This window comes from Ixodes scapularis, unplaced genomic scaffold (genome assembly GCF_016920785.2).
Source record: "Ixodes scapularis isolate PalLabHiFi unplaced genomic scaffold, ASM1692078v2 PGA_scaffold7__128_contigs__length_106722199, whole genome shotgun sequence".
NCBI classification, from domain to species: domain Eukaryota; kingdom Metazoa; phylum Arthropoda; class Arachnida; order Ixodida; family Ixodidae; genus Ixodes; species Ixodes scapularis.
Window position 1 is genome coordinate 44,588,062 of NW_024609882.1, and position 14,360 is coordinate 44,602,421.

Genomic DNA, 14,360 nt, shown 5'->3' on the forward strand with positions numbered 1-14,360 from the left:
ACACTTCGTAGGGTCCGCAGTACCGCTTCAGGAGTTTCTCGCTTAGACCTCGTCGTCGTATCGGGGTCCAGACCAACACACGGTCTCCGGGTCTAAAGCGAACGTCGATCCGAGGAAGGTTGTACCGGGTAGCGTCGGCACGTTGTTGATCTTGAATGCGCACTCGTGCGAGCTGGCGGACTTCTGCTCGTTGTTCAACTACTTTGGCGTCGTCCCTTCCCTCGCCAGCTGGCTTGTGAGGTGGGATGGCGTCAAGCATTGAGGTCATCTTGGGGCCATGCATTAATTAGAATGGTGTAACACCAGCGGTGTTTTGAACCGCTGTGTTGTAGCCGAACGTGACATACGGCAGAACCTCGTCCCACGTCTTGTGTTAAAGGTCGACGCATATCAACACCACGTCGGGCGGTGGTCTTGTTTAGGCGTTCCGTCAGTCTATTAGTCTGATGATGGTACGCTGTGGTTCGCCAGTGGTTTGTGTGCCTGAGACGGAAGATTTCTTGCATCAGCTGTGCCATGAACGATAACCAGTGATCTGTAATTTTAGTGAAAAACTTGAGACTGAGGTAATGACAGACTCAGTCTCGGGTTTATCACTAAAATGTTTAATATACACCAGCTCACTTGCGCCCTTACGTTGTGCTAAATTATCTGTAATAAGAACTTCGAGAGCGCCGTGCCGGAGCACGATGGACTCGGTGAAAAACTTGGCGACTTCCACAGCAGTCCCTGAAGCAAGGGCTTTTGTCTCGGCGTATCGTGTTAGATCAATGGTTCTCAACCAATGATGTTTTGCGGAGCTCTTGTGGATCGGCGGAGATGATGGCGGATGATAGCTCGTGGTAAGGGGAAGGAAAAATTATAGGTTAGTTATAATAGTGATTCAATAAATTGATATATTTAAGGGCTAGTGTGAATCAGACTTCTCTTATTGACATTTACACGAGAGGACTAACCCGACAATTGAAACATCTATACTCAATCTGAAAAAAAAAAGAGACAAAATTTATTGCCAGGAGACAGGGCTACACGGACCCCTAGGATGACTTTGCGGACTCCAAAGGGTCCGCAGACCCCCATTTGAGAACCACTGTGTTAGATAATCAGTGGCTACTATTATCCAACGGCTTCCCGGGGTCGACTGGGGAAAAGGACCAAGTAGATCCATTCCGACCTGTTGAAACTGTGTATTTGGCAGAGGAACTGGTTGCAGGAGAGCTGCCGGTTTCGTCGGTGGGTTCTTGCGTCGCTTGCACACGTTGCATGATCGGGTATAGGGATGGACGGTTTTGGGGAGCTTGGGCCAGTAATACTTTTCACGAATACGGGCCAGTGTCCGGCTGTAACCAAGGTGTCCGGACGTCATTTCGTCGTAACATGCTTGAGAGATCTCCTCTCGAAGGTCGGTCGGGATTACCAGTAGCGACGGCGAGTTGTTCTCGAAGTTCTCTTTCTAGAGTACACCTTGTCAAATGGTGAAGGTCGGCAGAGATCGTGACATAACACGTGGAATAGTACTACCGCGCCATTCCAGGTGGTTTATTAGTGCGCGCAAGTCAAGATCGGCTCGTTGAAGTGCTTCCATGTCGCTGACATTTACTGCGACGAGAAAACTCTCGTCGTCATTGTGGTCGGTGCTGGCGGCTCCGGCTTCGATGGGGGCCCTTGAAAGACAATCGGCGTCGCTGTACTTCCGGCCGGAATTTTACACCACGGTCATGTTGAACACTTGTGGTCGTAGACTCCATCGAGCGAGGTGTCAGGTAGGGTCCTTGAGATCTGGAAGCCAGCAGAGCGAATGGTGGTCAGTGACTACGCGGAACGGTCTCCCACACAAGTACGGGCGGAACTTTGAGATTGCCGAGACGAACGCGAAACATTCTTTTTCAGTCGTGCAGTAATTTCACACCGCCTTAGACAGTATCGAACTTGCGTAGGCGACGCCTCGTTCGGTGCCCTTTTGCACTTAAACCAGTACTGCGCCAAGTCCTGCGTTACTTGCGTCCATTTGAATATTGGATTCTGCATCCTGATTGAAGTGTCTAGGGACAGGAGGAGTCTGGAGTCTCTGGTTCAACTCGTCGAATGCCTGCTGCTGCTCCTCGGTTCATTAAAACTTCTCGGTGTTCTTCGTGAGGGTTGTGAGCGGTACGGAAATCCTTGCAAAATCCCAGACGAAGCGCCGATAGAAAGCACATAGTCCAAGGAATCTTTGAACAGCCTTCTTGTCTGTGGGCGCTGGAAGTGCTGCAATGGCGGTAGTCTCTCGGGGTCTGGGCGGACGCCTTCGTTGCTAACCACGTGACCTAGATGCTTCAGTTTGTCATAGGCGAACCGACATTTTGACGGCTTTAGGGTGAGTCTGGTGGTCTGCATGGCTTGAACAATAGCTCCGAGTCGTCGCAAAAACTTGTCGACGTCGCTTGAAAACCCTACGACGTCGTCAAGGTAGACGAGAAAGCTCTGCCACTTGAGTCCTGCTAGTATGGTGTCCATGACACGTTGGAAAGTTGCTAGCGTCGTGCATAGTCAGAAGGGCATCACATTGAACTCATACAGACTATCCGGCGTGACGAAGGCTGTCTTCTCTCAGTCCCATTCGCCGACTTCGATCTGCCAGTAGCTACTCTTCAAGTCTATCGATGGAATATATCGAGTGTCGCAGCCGGTCTAGCGTGTCGTCGATGTGGGGCAGCGGATAGACGTCTTTCTTTGTCACCGCCTTCAGCGGCTTGTAGTCCACGCAGAACCTAAGCGTTCCGTCCATCTTCTTAACCAGAAAGACTAGAGATACCCATGGACTGCTTGAAGGCTGGATTATGTCGTCGTTCACCATTTCTTGCACTTGCTCCTGGATGACCTTCCCTACTTTCACGGAGGCTCGGTATGGCGATCAATACGCAGGGAGCGCGTCGTCCTCGGTAACGATGCGATACTTCGAAACGGATGTTTGGCGCACCTTCTATGACGTCGCGAAGCAGTCGCTGTATTCGGCGAGGAGCTCACTCTGCTGCCGTCGTCTTGGGCCCGGAAGCTTAAGGTGAATGTCGAGCTGCGCTGGCGACATGCCGTCTCGCTGAGGCGGCTATGATTCTTCAGTAGTCGCGGCGATTTCCGCAGAGTTTTGGAGTTCCTCGACGTGGCCTGCAGCTGCGCCTTTATTGAGGTGTTGCGTTTCTTGTCGGGAGTTCGTTAGAGCACTACAGTGCGCCCATCCTGAAGTTCAGGTATTCCTCTCGCGACGCCTCTGCCTCTTCCTAGAAGCAACTGGAGGCTTCCCTCGAGCAGAACTTCGCCGCAGGAAGCTTCGGTGATCCCGACGGGCACGAAAACACTCGATTGCGGCGGTAAGTTCATGTAGCTTGCGAGAAATCGGAGCGCGCATGACGTCGCTTAGGGTTCCTCCTGTGGTGAAACGGGTTTTCGTAGCGTCAGCCGGTTTGCTCCGAGGTCGATGACGGCGCCATACTTGAAGAGAAAGTTCATTCCAAGGATAACGTCCCTCGCACAGTCTTGCAGAATGACGAACTTCACATGGCACATCTCACCGTGGATCTCGACGCGAGCAGTGCATCTTCCGACTGGTGTGATGAGGTGTGCACCGGAGGTTCGTATTTGAGGGCCTTCCCACGGCGTTTTAACTTTTCTCAGGGGACGAGAGGGCCTCCCACTCAAGCCTAAGTAGTCGTCTCCGGTGTCCACAAGTGCCGATGCGTCGTGGCCGTCAATAAATACGTTTAGTTTGTTGGCACCGTTGCGGTGGCGTCGTTGCGATGCGTGGCGTCAGCATACCTTGGCAAACCTCACTCATGAGGGCCCTCACTCACCCTCACTCACCCTCATCTTCACAGGTGAGGTGAGGGTGAGTGAGTTTCTGAACCAGGAAAATTCATAAGTGCGAGGGTGAGTGAGGGCCGTGAGGGCGGTGAGGGCTGTGAGAGCGGTGAGGGCCGTGAGGGCCGTGAGGGCGGTGAGGGCCGTGAGGGCCGTGAGGGCGGTGAGGGCCGTGAGGGCCATGAGGGCCATGAGGGCGGTGAGGGCGGTAAGGAGTATGAGGGCCATGAGTGCGTGAGGGGCGTGAGGGCGGTGAGTGGCGTGAGGGCCATGAGTGCGTGAGTGGTGTGAGGGGTGTGAGGGCCATGAGTGCGTGAGGGCAGTGAGTGGCATGAGAGGCGTGAGGGCCGGGAGGGCCGTGAGTGCATGAGGTGTGTGAGGGCCATGAGTGCGTGAGGGTGGTGAGCGCGTGAGGCCCCCTTCAGATCGAGCATCTTTCTCAGCAATTTTGGTGTTAATGGCGGGTTGTTCTCTAGCTTTCCCTAGATCGACACGAATTGCTGAGATCGGGTCCGGCTCGAAATAAGCAAGCAACTCGGAGCAATTTGAATACGTTTGAAGCGGCTGCATCCAATCACAGGGACGCAAACTTTCCACGTGATACCTCGTGCCGGTGATGATGACACCGAAAGACTTGGTTCCGGTTTGAAATCGATCGTTTTTTTTTTTTGGAAATAAACTGTTTCAGAAAAGTGCATTAGTATTCTTAACGAGATTTAAATGCATAAAAACACGTTTATAACACGTAATTGTGTCTAAATAGTGCAAGAAAAATAAAATGTTATGATGACGATGGCAAATTCCAGCAATTGGTTGGTGCGTGTAATCGCGGGCGGCCCGTGTTGCTGGTGTTGCGACGTAAAGTTTCCCGGCGAAATTGCCCCATCTGAAGCTGGCCTGAGTGGCGTGAGGGCCATCAGTGCCTGAGGGGCGTGAGGGGTGTGAGGGCCGCAAGGGCGGTGAGGGGCGTGAGGGCGGTGAGTGGCGTGAGGGCGGTGAGTGGCCTGAGGGCGGTGAGTGGCATGAGGGCCGTGAGGGCGGTGAGGGCCTTGAGGGCGGTGAGTGGCGTGAGGGCTATGAGTGCGTGAGGGGCGTGAGGGCTGTGAAGGCGGTGAGGGGCGTGAGGGCCGTGAGGGGCGTGAGGGCGGTGAGTGGCGTGAGGGCCATGAGTGAGTGAGGGGCGTGAGGGCGGTGAGGGCGGTGAGGGCGGTGAGTGGGTGAGGGCCGTGAGGTTCAGTGAGGGTGAGTGAAGGGCTGAAGATGAGTGTGACTGTGAGGGTGAGGGTGAGTGAGGGGCTGAAGGTGAGTGTAGCTGTGAGGGTGAGGGTGAGTGAGGGGTCTAGGTGAGTGTGGCTGTGAGGGTGAGGGTGAGTGAGGGCGACCTAAAATGCCGACCTCTGGGCGTCAGAAGAGTGGGAGCGCCCCGGCGTTCTTGGGCGCTCTTTACTTCGGCCGTCTTCGGTAACGCCATCTCCAGGCGTTGCCGCACTTAGTTTTCCCGGCGACGCAAGGGAGACAGGCTCTCTCGGCAGGGTTGTGGCGCTGGAAACGCTGAACATCTGGGCGATGGTGAGCGGGATTCACGGCGGAAAGGCGGTGCTGAGTATGGCGAAGTTCGAAGGCACTCCTCGATGTCGTGAGGGCGTTCGCCGTACCTCGGGCGTAGGTCGTTCGGGAGGAACCCACGCAGCCCAAGTTCGCGGTAAGGGCATCCACAATAGATGTGGTTGACTTCCCCGTAGTGTTAGCAAAAACAGGCGTCGGTCGGCCGTTCGCCACAGGTCAGTCTTTTTCGACATGGATAGTTCTCGGCGCACGTGTGCCCGAGCTTCCTGGCGTCAGGTATACTGAGGATTGGGAGGCTCAAGTCGGGGAGCAGCCATGTACGGGCGCGAAGCTGGTGAAGTTAGTCGGACCATTGCGGTGTAACTAAAAGCAGGCTCCTCCTGTGCTGATTTCGGTGACGGGAGTCTCCGGCTGAAAGGCTCGGTGAACCTCCTCTCGGACGACTTCGGCGAGTGAGAGCGAGGACGGGCGATCACCAGCGGGTAGCCTGTTGCGAAGCTCTTCCCGGGCGATGTCGAGGACGATTTTCCGAAGGCCGTCGACAACGGCGGTGAACAGGCCCAGTCGGGAAGATCAGACGGTTGAAGGACCAGGCACGCTGGCGAGTCGATGGTAATGGCTTGCTCGGACCGACCGCGCGCGCTCGATGTTAGTGGCTTCAGTCACATAACCGTCTACGGTTGTCGGGGGATTGCGGACAAGGTACCCGAACATTTCAGCCTTTGCGCCACGCATGAGGACGCGAAGTTTCTTCTCCTATGCTGCCTCCGGATCGACTCGGACACATAGGCACATGAAAGTTTCAACGAAGCTATTCACGCTTTCGTTGGGGCCTTCCGACCTCGTTTGGAGAAGGTCCTCAGACGGCTGCCGACGGTGGTGGTTGAGTAATGTCCGCTTCAATGCGGCTTTGCAAGAATTCCATGTAGTAAAGGACGCTTCGTGGCTCTCAATCAACTGCCTCGCAGTTCCTCGAAGCGAGATGTAGAGGTTGTGGAGGCACTGCTCGGTCGTCCATGACGTCGCGAAATGACGTCATGGACGTCCATGACGTCACGGAATGACGTCACGGAAAGTCTTATACTTTCCAAATTGTTTGAACAGTCGTTGAAATACGGTATTTTACCTTGTGATTAGAGAGTGTGGAAGGTGGTTTCAGTACCGAAGGTGGCGATAAACATTCCCCTAACAACTATCGTCCCTTTTCATTAACAAGCATACCATGTAAACTTTTGGAACACGTTATCTTTTCCCAACTCGTACATTTCCTAGAGTCGAATAACTTCTTCACTGAAGCGCAGCACAGATTTCGTAAATCATAATTTTGTGAAACTGAGCTTCTATCCTTTACTCATGACATTCATTTTATTCTTGAACGAGGCTGCCAGGTAGACTGCATTTTCTTAGATTTCGCCAGGGCAGCGATAAGGTGTGTCACGAGCTATTACTGCTAAAACTTTCAAAACTTAACATTGACCCTAACATTCTCGCATGGATTCGGTCTTTTCTGAATAACCGTTCACAATTTGTAACAACTAACAACGTAACCTCTCCTCCTATGCCTGTGAATTTTGGAGTTCTTTAAGGGTCAATTTTAAGCCCAGTACTATTTTTGATTTATAATAACGATCTTCCCATTAATGTGTCTTCATCCGTTTGTCTCTTCGCCGATTACTGTAATTTACCGTGAAATCTGTCATGTTTCTAACCTATCTGCACTTCAGTCTGATATTAACACTGTCTCTCGTTGGGGTGAATTATGTCTAATGAAACTAAACACTAGTAAATGTAAACAGATGAGAGCGTCCCGCAAACCTAACAACAGTCCCTTTTACCGCCCAGATAGCAACCTTTTAGAGAAAGTGGCAACGTAAAAGTACCTTGGTGTTCACTTAACGAATAACCTTTCATGGAAACCTCCTATTCAGTATGTTACTACCCGTGCTAACTGCCTGTTGGGCAACTTATTGCACCTATTTTACTAAAATTGATCCTCTACAAAACATTAATCAGGCCTAAATTAGAATCTGCAGCCTCCATCTGGGATCCCGGTCACGATACTCTAATCACCGGATCGGAATACATTCAGAATAGTTCAGCCCGTTCCATAATTTCCAACTTCCATCGTGCTGCTATATGTCACATCAATGAAGAATAGTTCATGTTTATTACTTCACTCCTTGCGACGTAAACTCTCACGCCTCTGTCTATTTAATAAAATATATTTTCATAATCCTCTCCTACGCAATCAGATGATTACTCCCTCCTTTTTTATTTCATCCCGTCTTGACCATAAGCATAAAGTTGGAGTTCAAAGTTCGTTTACCATCACACATCAATCTTCTTTTTTACCCAGCACAGCCGAGGATTCGAATTACCTCCCCGGTTTGATTGCTACTATAACTGATACTAACCTGCTTAGAAATTTCATCACTTATTTTGCAGTGACCCACGACCTGTTGTTTTTCTTTGTTTGTTGTATATTTAATATTGTTGACTCGTTACTATCTTACTGTCTTTGATTTATGTATGTGCTATCCACCTCTGTAATGCCTTTGGGCCCCGAGGGTACTTTCAATAAATAAATAAATGAATAAATGGTCATTCGCTCTTTCGTCCTCAGCGTGAAGGTGAAGCCGATCCACCGCTCCTTCACGCGCCCGAAATTCCAAGAGAGAAAACAAATGGATAGAAGGTGACAACCGACTAAATCGCGCGGTGTGGTGAAACCACTACACGCGGCGCTCTACTTCGCGATAACACGGGGAGCGAAAGTGCCCGAGACATTTTCACCTTTGAATCACAGGGGGCCTTCAAGAGATATAGTTACGTTTTGTAGAACTCTTTTTTTCCTTGCGGCCGGCCTTTTTTTCTTCTTTTTTTTTTTTTTTTCACCGTTGTAATTTTGTTATATCGTGAGTCATGAGCTGTGCGTCTAAAAGAGCGCTTTAAGAACGGCTCAGGTGTGTTCACGTCGCCCGTGCATCCATGAGCGCATAAATACGTCGATCGCGGCGCCAGTGTGCTTACGGTACCGAAGCGTCCCGTGTCGCCTTATTGCCTGCCGGGCACTCTCTCCAATTTGTCACTCTTTTTTTAACGCCGACTGTACACTGGCGGTTGTGACATGAATCTCGCACGTGACTGTTTTATGTTTTTGAATCTAGCCTGTTTCGGACGTAAAAAAGTATTTTTCCGTCCTTGAACACTGAATAAGAAGAAGAAAAAATCAGCGAACGCGCCTTAAGTGGTGTGAGGCTCAATCAGATGAGCCTTTACTACTCAGAGAAAAAATTCCACCCTTTATTTAAAACTTCATAGCAGGAGGCTTGCATTGGGTGTTAAGAGGTAAGCAAAATCAAACATGGCCGAACATCAGCGGGGACCAATTTGCTTCCGGTTGGCTATTGTTATTGCTTGTTTTTGAGAGCCCGCTGTGAATTGTGTTTACTTTAAAAGCCTCACCGCCGAGGTTGAACTGGTGCACCTCCTGAAATTCATTTAAACGCGACAGACACGCCTTCCTGGTCGCTTGGATGAAAAGATAGAGCACTTGTTACTTAAAGGAATGACAGATATGTCGAAGGTATCGTGGTCGCGTCTTTCCAACTGCCCTTTCCAGCCGCCTGTTTTCTATACATGAAAACTACTTAAAACCCACAAAACATAAAACACGTTAAACTGATTAGTGACAGGAAAGGCACATAGGCGATGGACATCTACTTCCCGAAGGTGCCGAAGATACACGCCGAGCTTCGCCGCAGGTTGTCGCCGATCCGTGTCTTGGTTCTGCCAAACGATCTCCCGAAAATTTGTATAACGCTTCCTTCGCCGCAACGCGAGTCTCTGTAATGCACAATTTTCTAATATTTTGACTTGCTTGCTCACATATTCAAGGCTTTTTGTTTTTTTTTTTGAGCACGTGACACCCTGCAGTTATATTTTCCGTAATGGCTTGGTTGGCACCTATTGTTGCACAAAGAAGGTTGGTCATGGCGCTGCCAGCGCCGCATCCTCGCATTCAGAACCATTTATACTGAGAGGGTTTGGCCAATGGGCGGAGCTTGTTACTCAATAGAATCGGCGAATTTTGCGATAACAAAAAATGGTGTTACTTCTATGTCTTGTTTTTCCAAGAGAAATCGCATAAAGTTTCTATGAGTCAGAGCCACAGAATGACGGACAAAATTAGTCATCTCCCGGTAGCCAGACTACCCTGCTGTGGTTGCCAGGCTGTCAAAATTTTCTTAAGAAGGCCAAATTCTCTCAGTATAAATGGCTTTGCTCGTATTTGTCCAGTTGTTCTATCTCTTGGCAGCACGGTTAGACTAGCACCCTCTGCGAATGCCGCCGTCCTGCGATCACCCAAGCTCGGTGGCGTCCGTGGCGTAGATCGTCTCGAGAGAATCTAAAAAAAAAAACTTCCCTTGTGAGACTTCGTTCGTGTCGGTGCGCATCGGCCGCTCAAAAGCACGGCACAGGGGCATTTGCAAAGTATACCTCTCAAGCAATGACTGGCTAGTGAACGAAGTCGTAGCGCGCCCACCTAAAAAAACACAAGGTTACCATAAAAACGAAAATATTTCTTTCCTCCTGTCATGGCGGCCGGAAGTGGCGCGAACACCCTGTATATAGACCATTCGAGTAATCGTCTTTTGCACGATGCCATTTTTATAGAGAGTACTATTTTCCCAGAGATTTCATCGACACGGCTTATCTGTTGAAAAGCAGAACTAGCCTTGCTTTACACTTGGAGCAAAACGCATGCTACGCACGCGAGGCCGACGCCATCGGATGCGCCAATGCAATGTTCGCGCACTGAAATAAACTGCTCAGAGCTCGTGCTCTGTACGCTTGCCCGTGCATTATGCCGTTAGTGCGGATGATTTGTCACCACCCGTACTGCGTACAGGTAGAATCAACACGTGCCTCATAGAGAACCATGGATACACAGAAGCATGCTTCCACACATTTCAATCTGGGTCACGAGGGCAACGGACCATTTGCTATATTACCCAAGCATCAAGGAAAATGCAGGGATTGGTGTTCCACGCGCCACACGCGCACGCCTTACCCGTATAAAATATTCCAAGTAAATAACCAAAATAAGGGGGTGACGAACGCGCATGCAAGACGCCATTTGTTTTAGGTCTTTGCTTTGCAAAATTTACTACTGCTGTGGCCAGCCCGTTCGGCACGTGGAACACCAATCCCTGCATTTTCCTTGATGCTTGGGTAATATAGCAATAGGGCTATAGAACGCGTTATGAATATGGGCAGCCGCTCTCTTCTATAGAATATCGGATAACTTTCATGGCGTCAACGGCTCATGACTCGGTATTTTTTGCCGAGATGATATTCGCTGGTAAGGTGCATGAAAGCCTGTTTGAACGAATATATTTATTCACATCGTTGGTTACGTAAGGCTAGAGTTAGCACGTTACACAGTTTGAGTTCAAATGTACTAATATTTGGCGAAAATACCTAATGAATTTCTTTAGTAGCTCATCACCAAGTTAAATTTATGAAAACAGCCAGATTCATCATTTAGTTAATAATTAAGTTATATGGTTCTGAGTATATATATGGTCCTACTACAATTTCATAAGGTTGTTTTAAATGCTTAGTACAAATATCTATGCGAAGTTTTGTAGTGAATCTTCTCTTTTAGCAAATATTTTTCTATTTTTCTCTTATTCATTGAGTGAGGTAAATGTTAGGTCGACCATTTCTAGTTTTATCCTTACCATTTAAATGTACCGTATTTACTCGAGTAATAAACGCACAAAATCGCAAAAGATATATGATTGTGCTACACTAAAACGGACGTGAACGGGAAGGAATGCAAAACGCCCAGGCTGACGCAAGGGCCTTGGCAACAAGGCCCTTGCATTTACTTTCCAACAGAATGTGCATACAGCCAATCATCGCGTTCTGCGCAATAACAAGTAGCGATTAATGATGTAGAGAATACAAATTTTCGTAAAAATGCCATCTGCAGAGATATCATTTTCACGTGAAGTCGTTGTCTGTCCAGTAAACCACTGGCATTTTTCCGTCAATAACGTTTATTTATCTATTCGTGCTCTCCGTGGAACCTTCAAAATTTGTTTATAAAGATTACGTTTATTACTCAAATAAGTACAATAAATATACGATTCGGATATCTTCTGCAGCCCAAAACTACTTGATATTTTGTTTCGCAGATTTGAAGACACAATAAAATAATTCGTGAATTACTGTAAATCTGATGCATAGATTGATCATGATATTTTTTGGAATACCAAAGACTACAAAATAATATTACATGTGTATCCAGCCGTTGAAAATACCTAGCTGTCACCTCAATTAAAAAAAACAACCACACTTGATACTCTTGTCCTGTATAATGCCTCTGCCGCTGAGGATAAAATACATACATAAAAACTATATAAATAATATATTACAGATACGTTCGCTACACATATTCGAAAACTTCTGTTACCTTTCAGCACTATCAAAAGAAAAAAAAGAAAGCACAACGAAGACGTTTTTTTTTAGCAAGCAGCTAACTTCACATTGCTCGGGTTGCCAAAAAGTCGTTTTTTAGATGTCGGCCAGTAGTTTTATTGCTTCACCCGCATCAGGGCTGGGCAGTATCGCGATATAAATGTATCGCGATAGTATCTTACAAATACTTTTGAGGTTCTGTATCTCTGTACCGAGATGCATTTGAAAATCATATTTGTATCTCAGTAGTGAAATACATTTTGCAATGTATAGCTTCTCTAGTGATACTTTGCCAGACTTAGTTATTTCGTTGCTTTTCTTGCCGTTTCACGATAAATTTAAACGATAAAACGTGTTTGGTGCAGGTTTCTCCAGAGTTCATGACATGAATCCGCCCTATTTTGTAATGCATCACAATCACCAACATAAAGAAAAACCTGCGGTTTAAAGAAGGTTTCTCGCAGGAATAATGAAATAAGCTCAACCCACGAAGCCCTCCACTATTTCCAATTTAGCATAGCGAACGCTCTAAAGGAGGTGATTGGAGAAACAGTATACGGCTCTGTTGTCGAATCTCGTCACACCATGGGCGGCTCAGAAGGATATAAGACGGGAGTTTCAGATGTGCCTTCACGGCAAAACATGGTTCATTTCGTGCCAATGCATTTTGTCAAGCATGGCACCCAGTGTTTACCGTTCAGCAACTATGTAGTTCACCGGGCATGACGTTTTTTTTTTTTTTGTTTTGTTTTGTTGTTGTTTTTTTCGCGGCATCAGTTCGGGGTAAGGGGAAGTGCATGATGTGACACAAAAAGAGGAGCACAAGCATACATTTATATTAGCATTCGCCGCGAACTACGCACTCCCCACGTAGCTATGTTCAGGAACAAATGTATTTCAATAAGTATCGGCATCTGTAATCTAAAAAAACGTTTTCGACGATTTTTCAGAAGTATCACAGGGATATCCTGTTTCATAAAAGACAAATATATCGTAGCATCTCTATTTCGGTCCTTAAAATACATATATCTTAGTGTTCATATTCATGGGCAATACTTTTTGGTGTATTTCTACCCAGCCCAGACCCGCATAGACCAGTGGTTCTCAAATGGGGGTCCGCGGGCCCTTTGGGGTCCGCGAAGGCATTCTAGTGGTCCGTGAAGCCCTGCCATATCAGTCAAGCCCGGCAATAAAAGTTGTATTTCTTTAAGATCGAAAAGAAATGTTTCGTTTTTCGGGCGAGCTTTCTCGTGTGTATGTCAATAAGAGAGGTCTAATTCACATTAGCCCTTAGTTATGTAAGTTCATTAAATAAATATTATATGTAACCTATACCTTTCCCCTCCCCTCTCTATGAATGGGGTCCTCCATCATCTCCGCCCATCCACAAGGGGTCTGCGAAACATCGATGGGTGAGAACCACTGACTGGCATAGGCGAACAGGGGTTAATGTAATACTAATAAGGAAGGAGTGACTGCTATGACGTAGACTTGCAGAGTCTCATTTCATAAAGAGGGTGCTGGTGGTTTACATAGTGCAACTTTCAGCGCGATATTTAGGCGTATACGCAAAGTCAGTGAACCATGAATATTTATTTCCTAGCCGAGAATATTTTACGATCCATACGTTGGCCACATTCCAGCTTCAGCGACGTCGTATTAATGTCTTTCCTTTGTATTTTCCGTGGCTAGGCCAAGGCTGAAAATATCTACAAGGACAAACCCTTCTTAATGTTATTAAGTCAGTTACTACGACTAATTTGTTAAGATTACTGTAACAAATAGTAGTTGTAACGATTAAGATGTGATGATTAGTAGCTCAATCGCTGCGAGTATAGTCCCTTGAAACTTAAGAAGGAAGGGCAAGGGTAAGGCGGGCCGGGGAGGGGGAAGCAGACGGAACGCTGCAGAAGAGAGGGGGAAACCTCCTTCTCTATTTAGCGTTCCGTCTGCGTCCTCTTCTCCGGCCCGTCTTACCCTCGCTCTAGCTTCTTGAGCTGCAACGGACTATAGTAAAACCTGCATTTACTGAATTTTGCTACATTGAGGTAGTAAATGGAAAGTAAAAAGGTCATAAAGGCCGTAGAGGGGTACTAACTGCTGCAGTTATTTACGTTTTACTAGGTTTTTTTTAGAGTGCACTTTTTGAGTTAGTGCCATAAGTACGGATAATTCACTGCAGTAGTTAATTCCACGACGTCTTTCGAGGGGCAAAACATTAAATCGACGACTCCGTGATCGTAATAACAGTGTCGTCACACCTCGTGGTATGAATGATGCAGCGGTCATTTGAAACTTTTCATCGGCAGCACAGGAATTGCAGGCCCAACATAGGAATAATAGAATACTCTGAGACTGGAGTGACACACTGATAGATATCACAATTTCAGATTATGACGTTTCTAATCAGCAGGCCTGTATACTTCAGCTTATTGCCAAAAGCGTTTCTTTTCATCCAGTCTCACCATCGT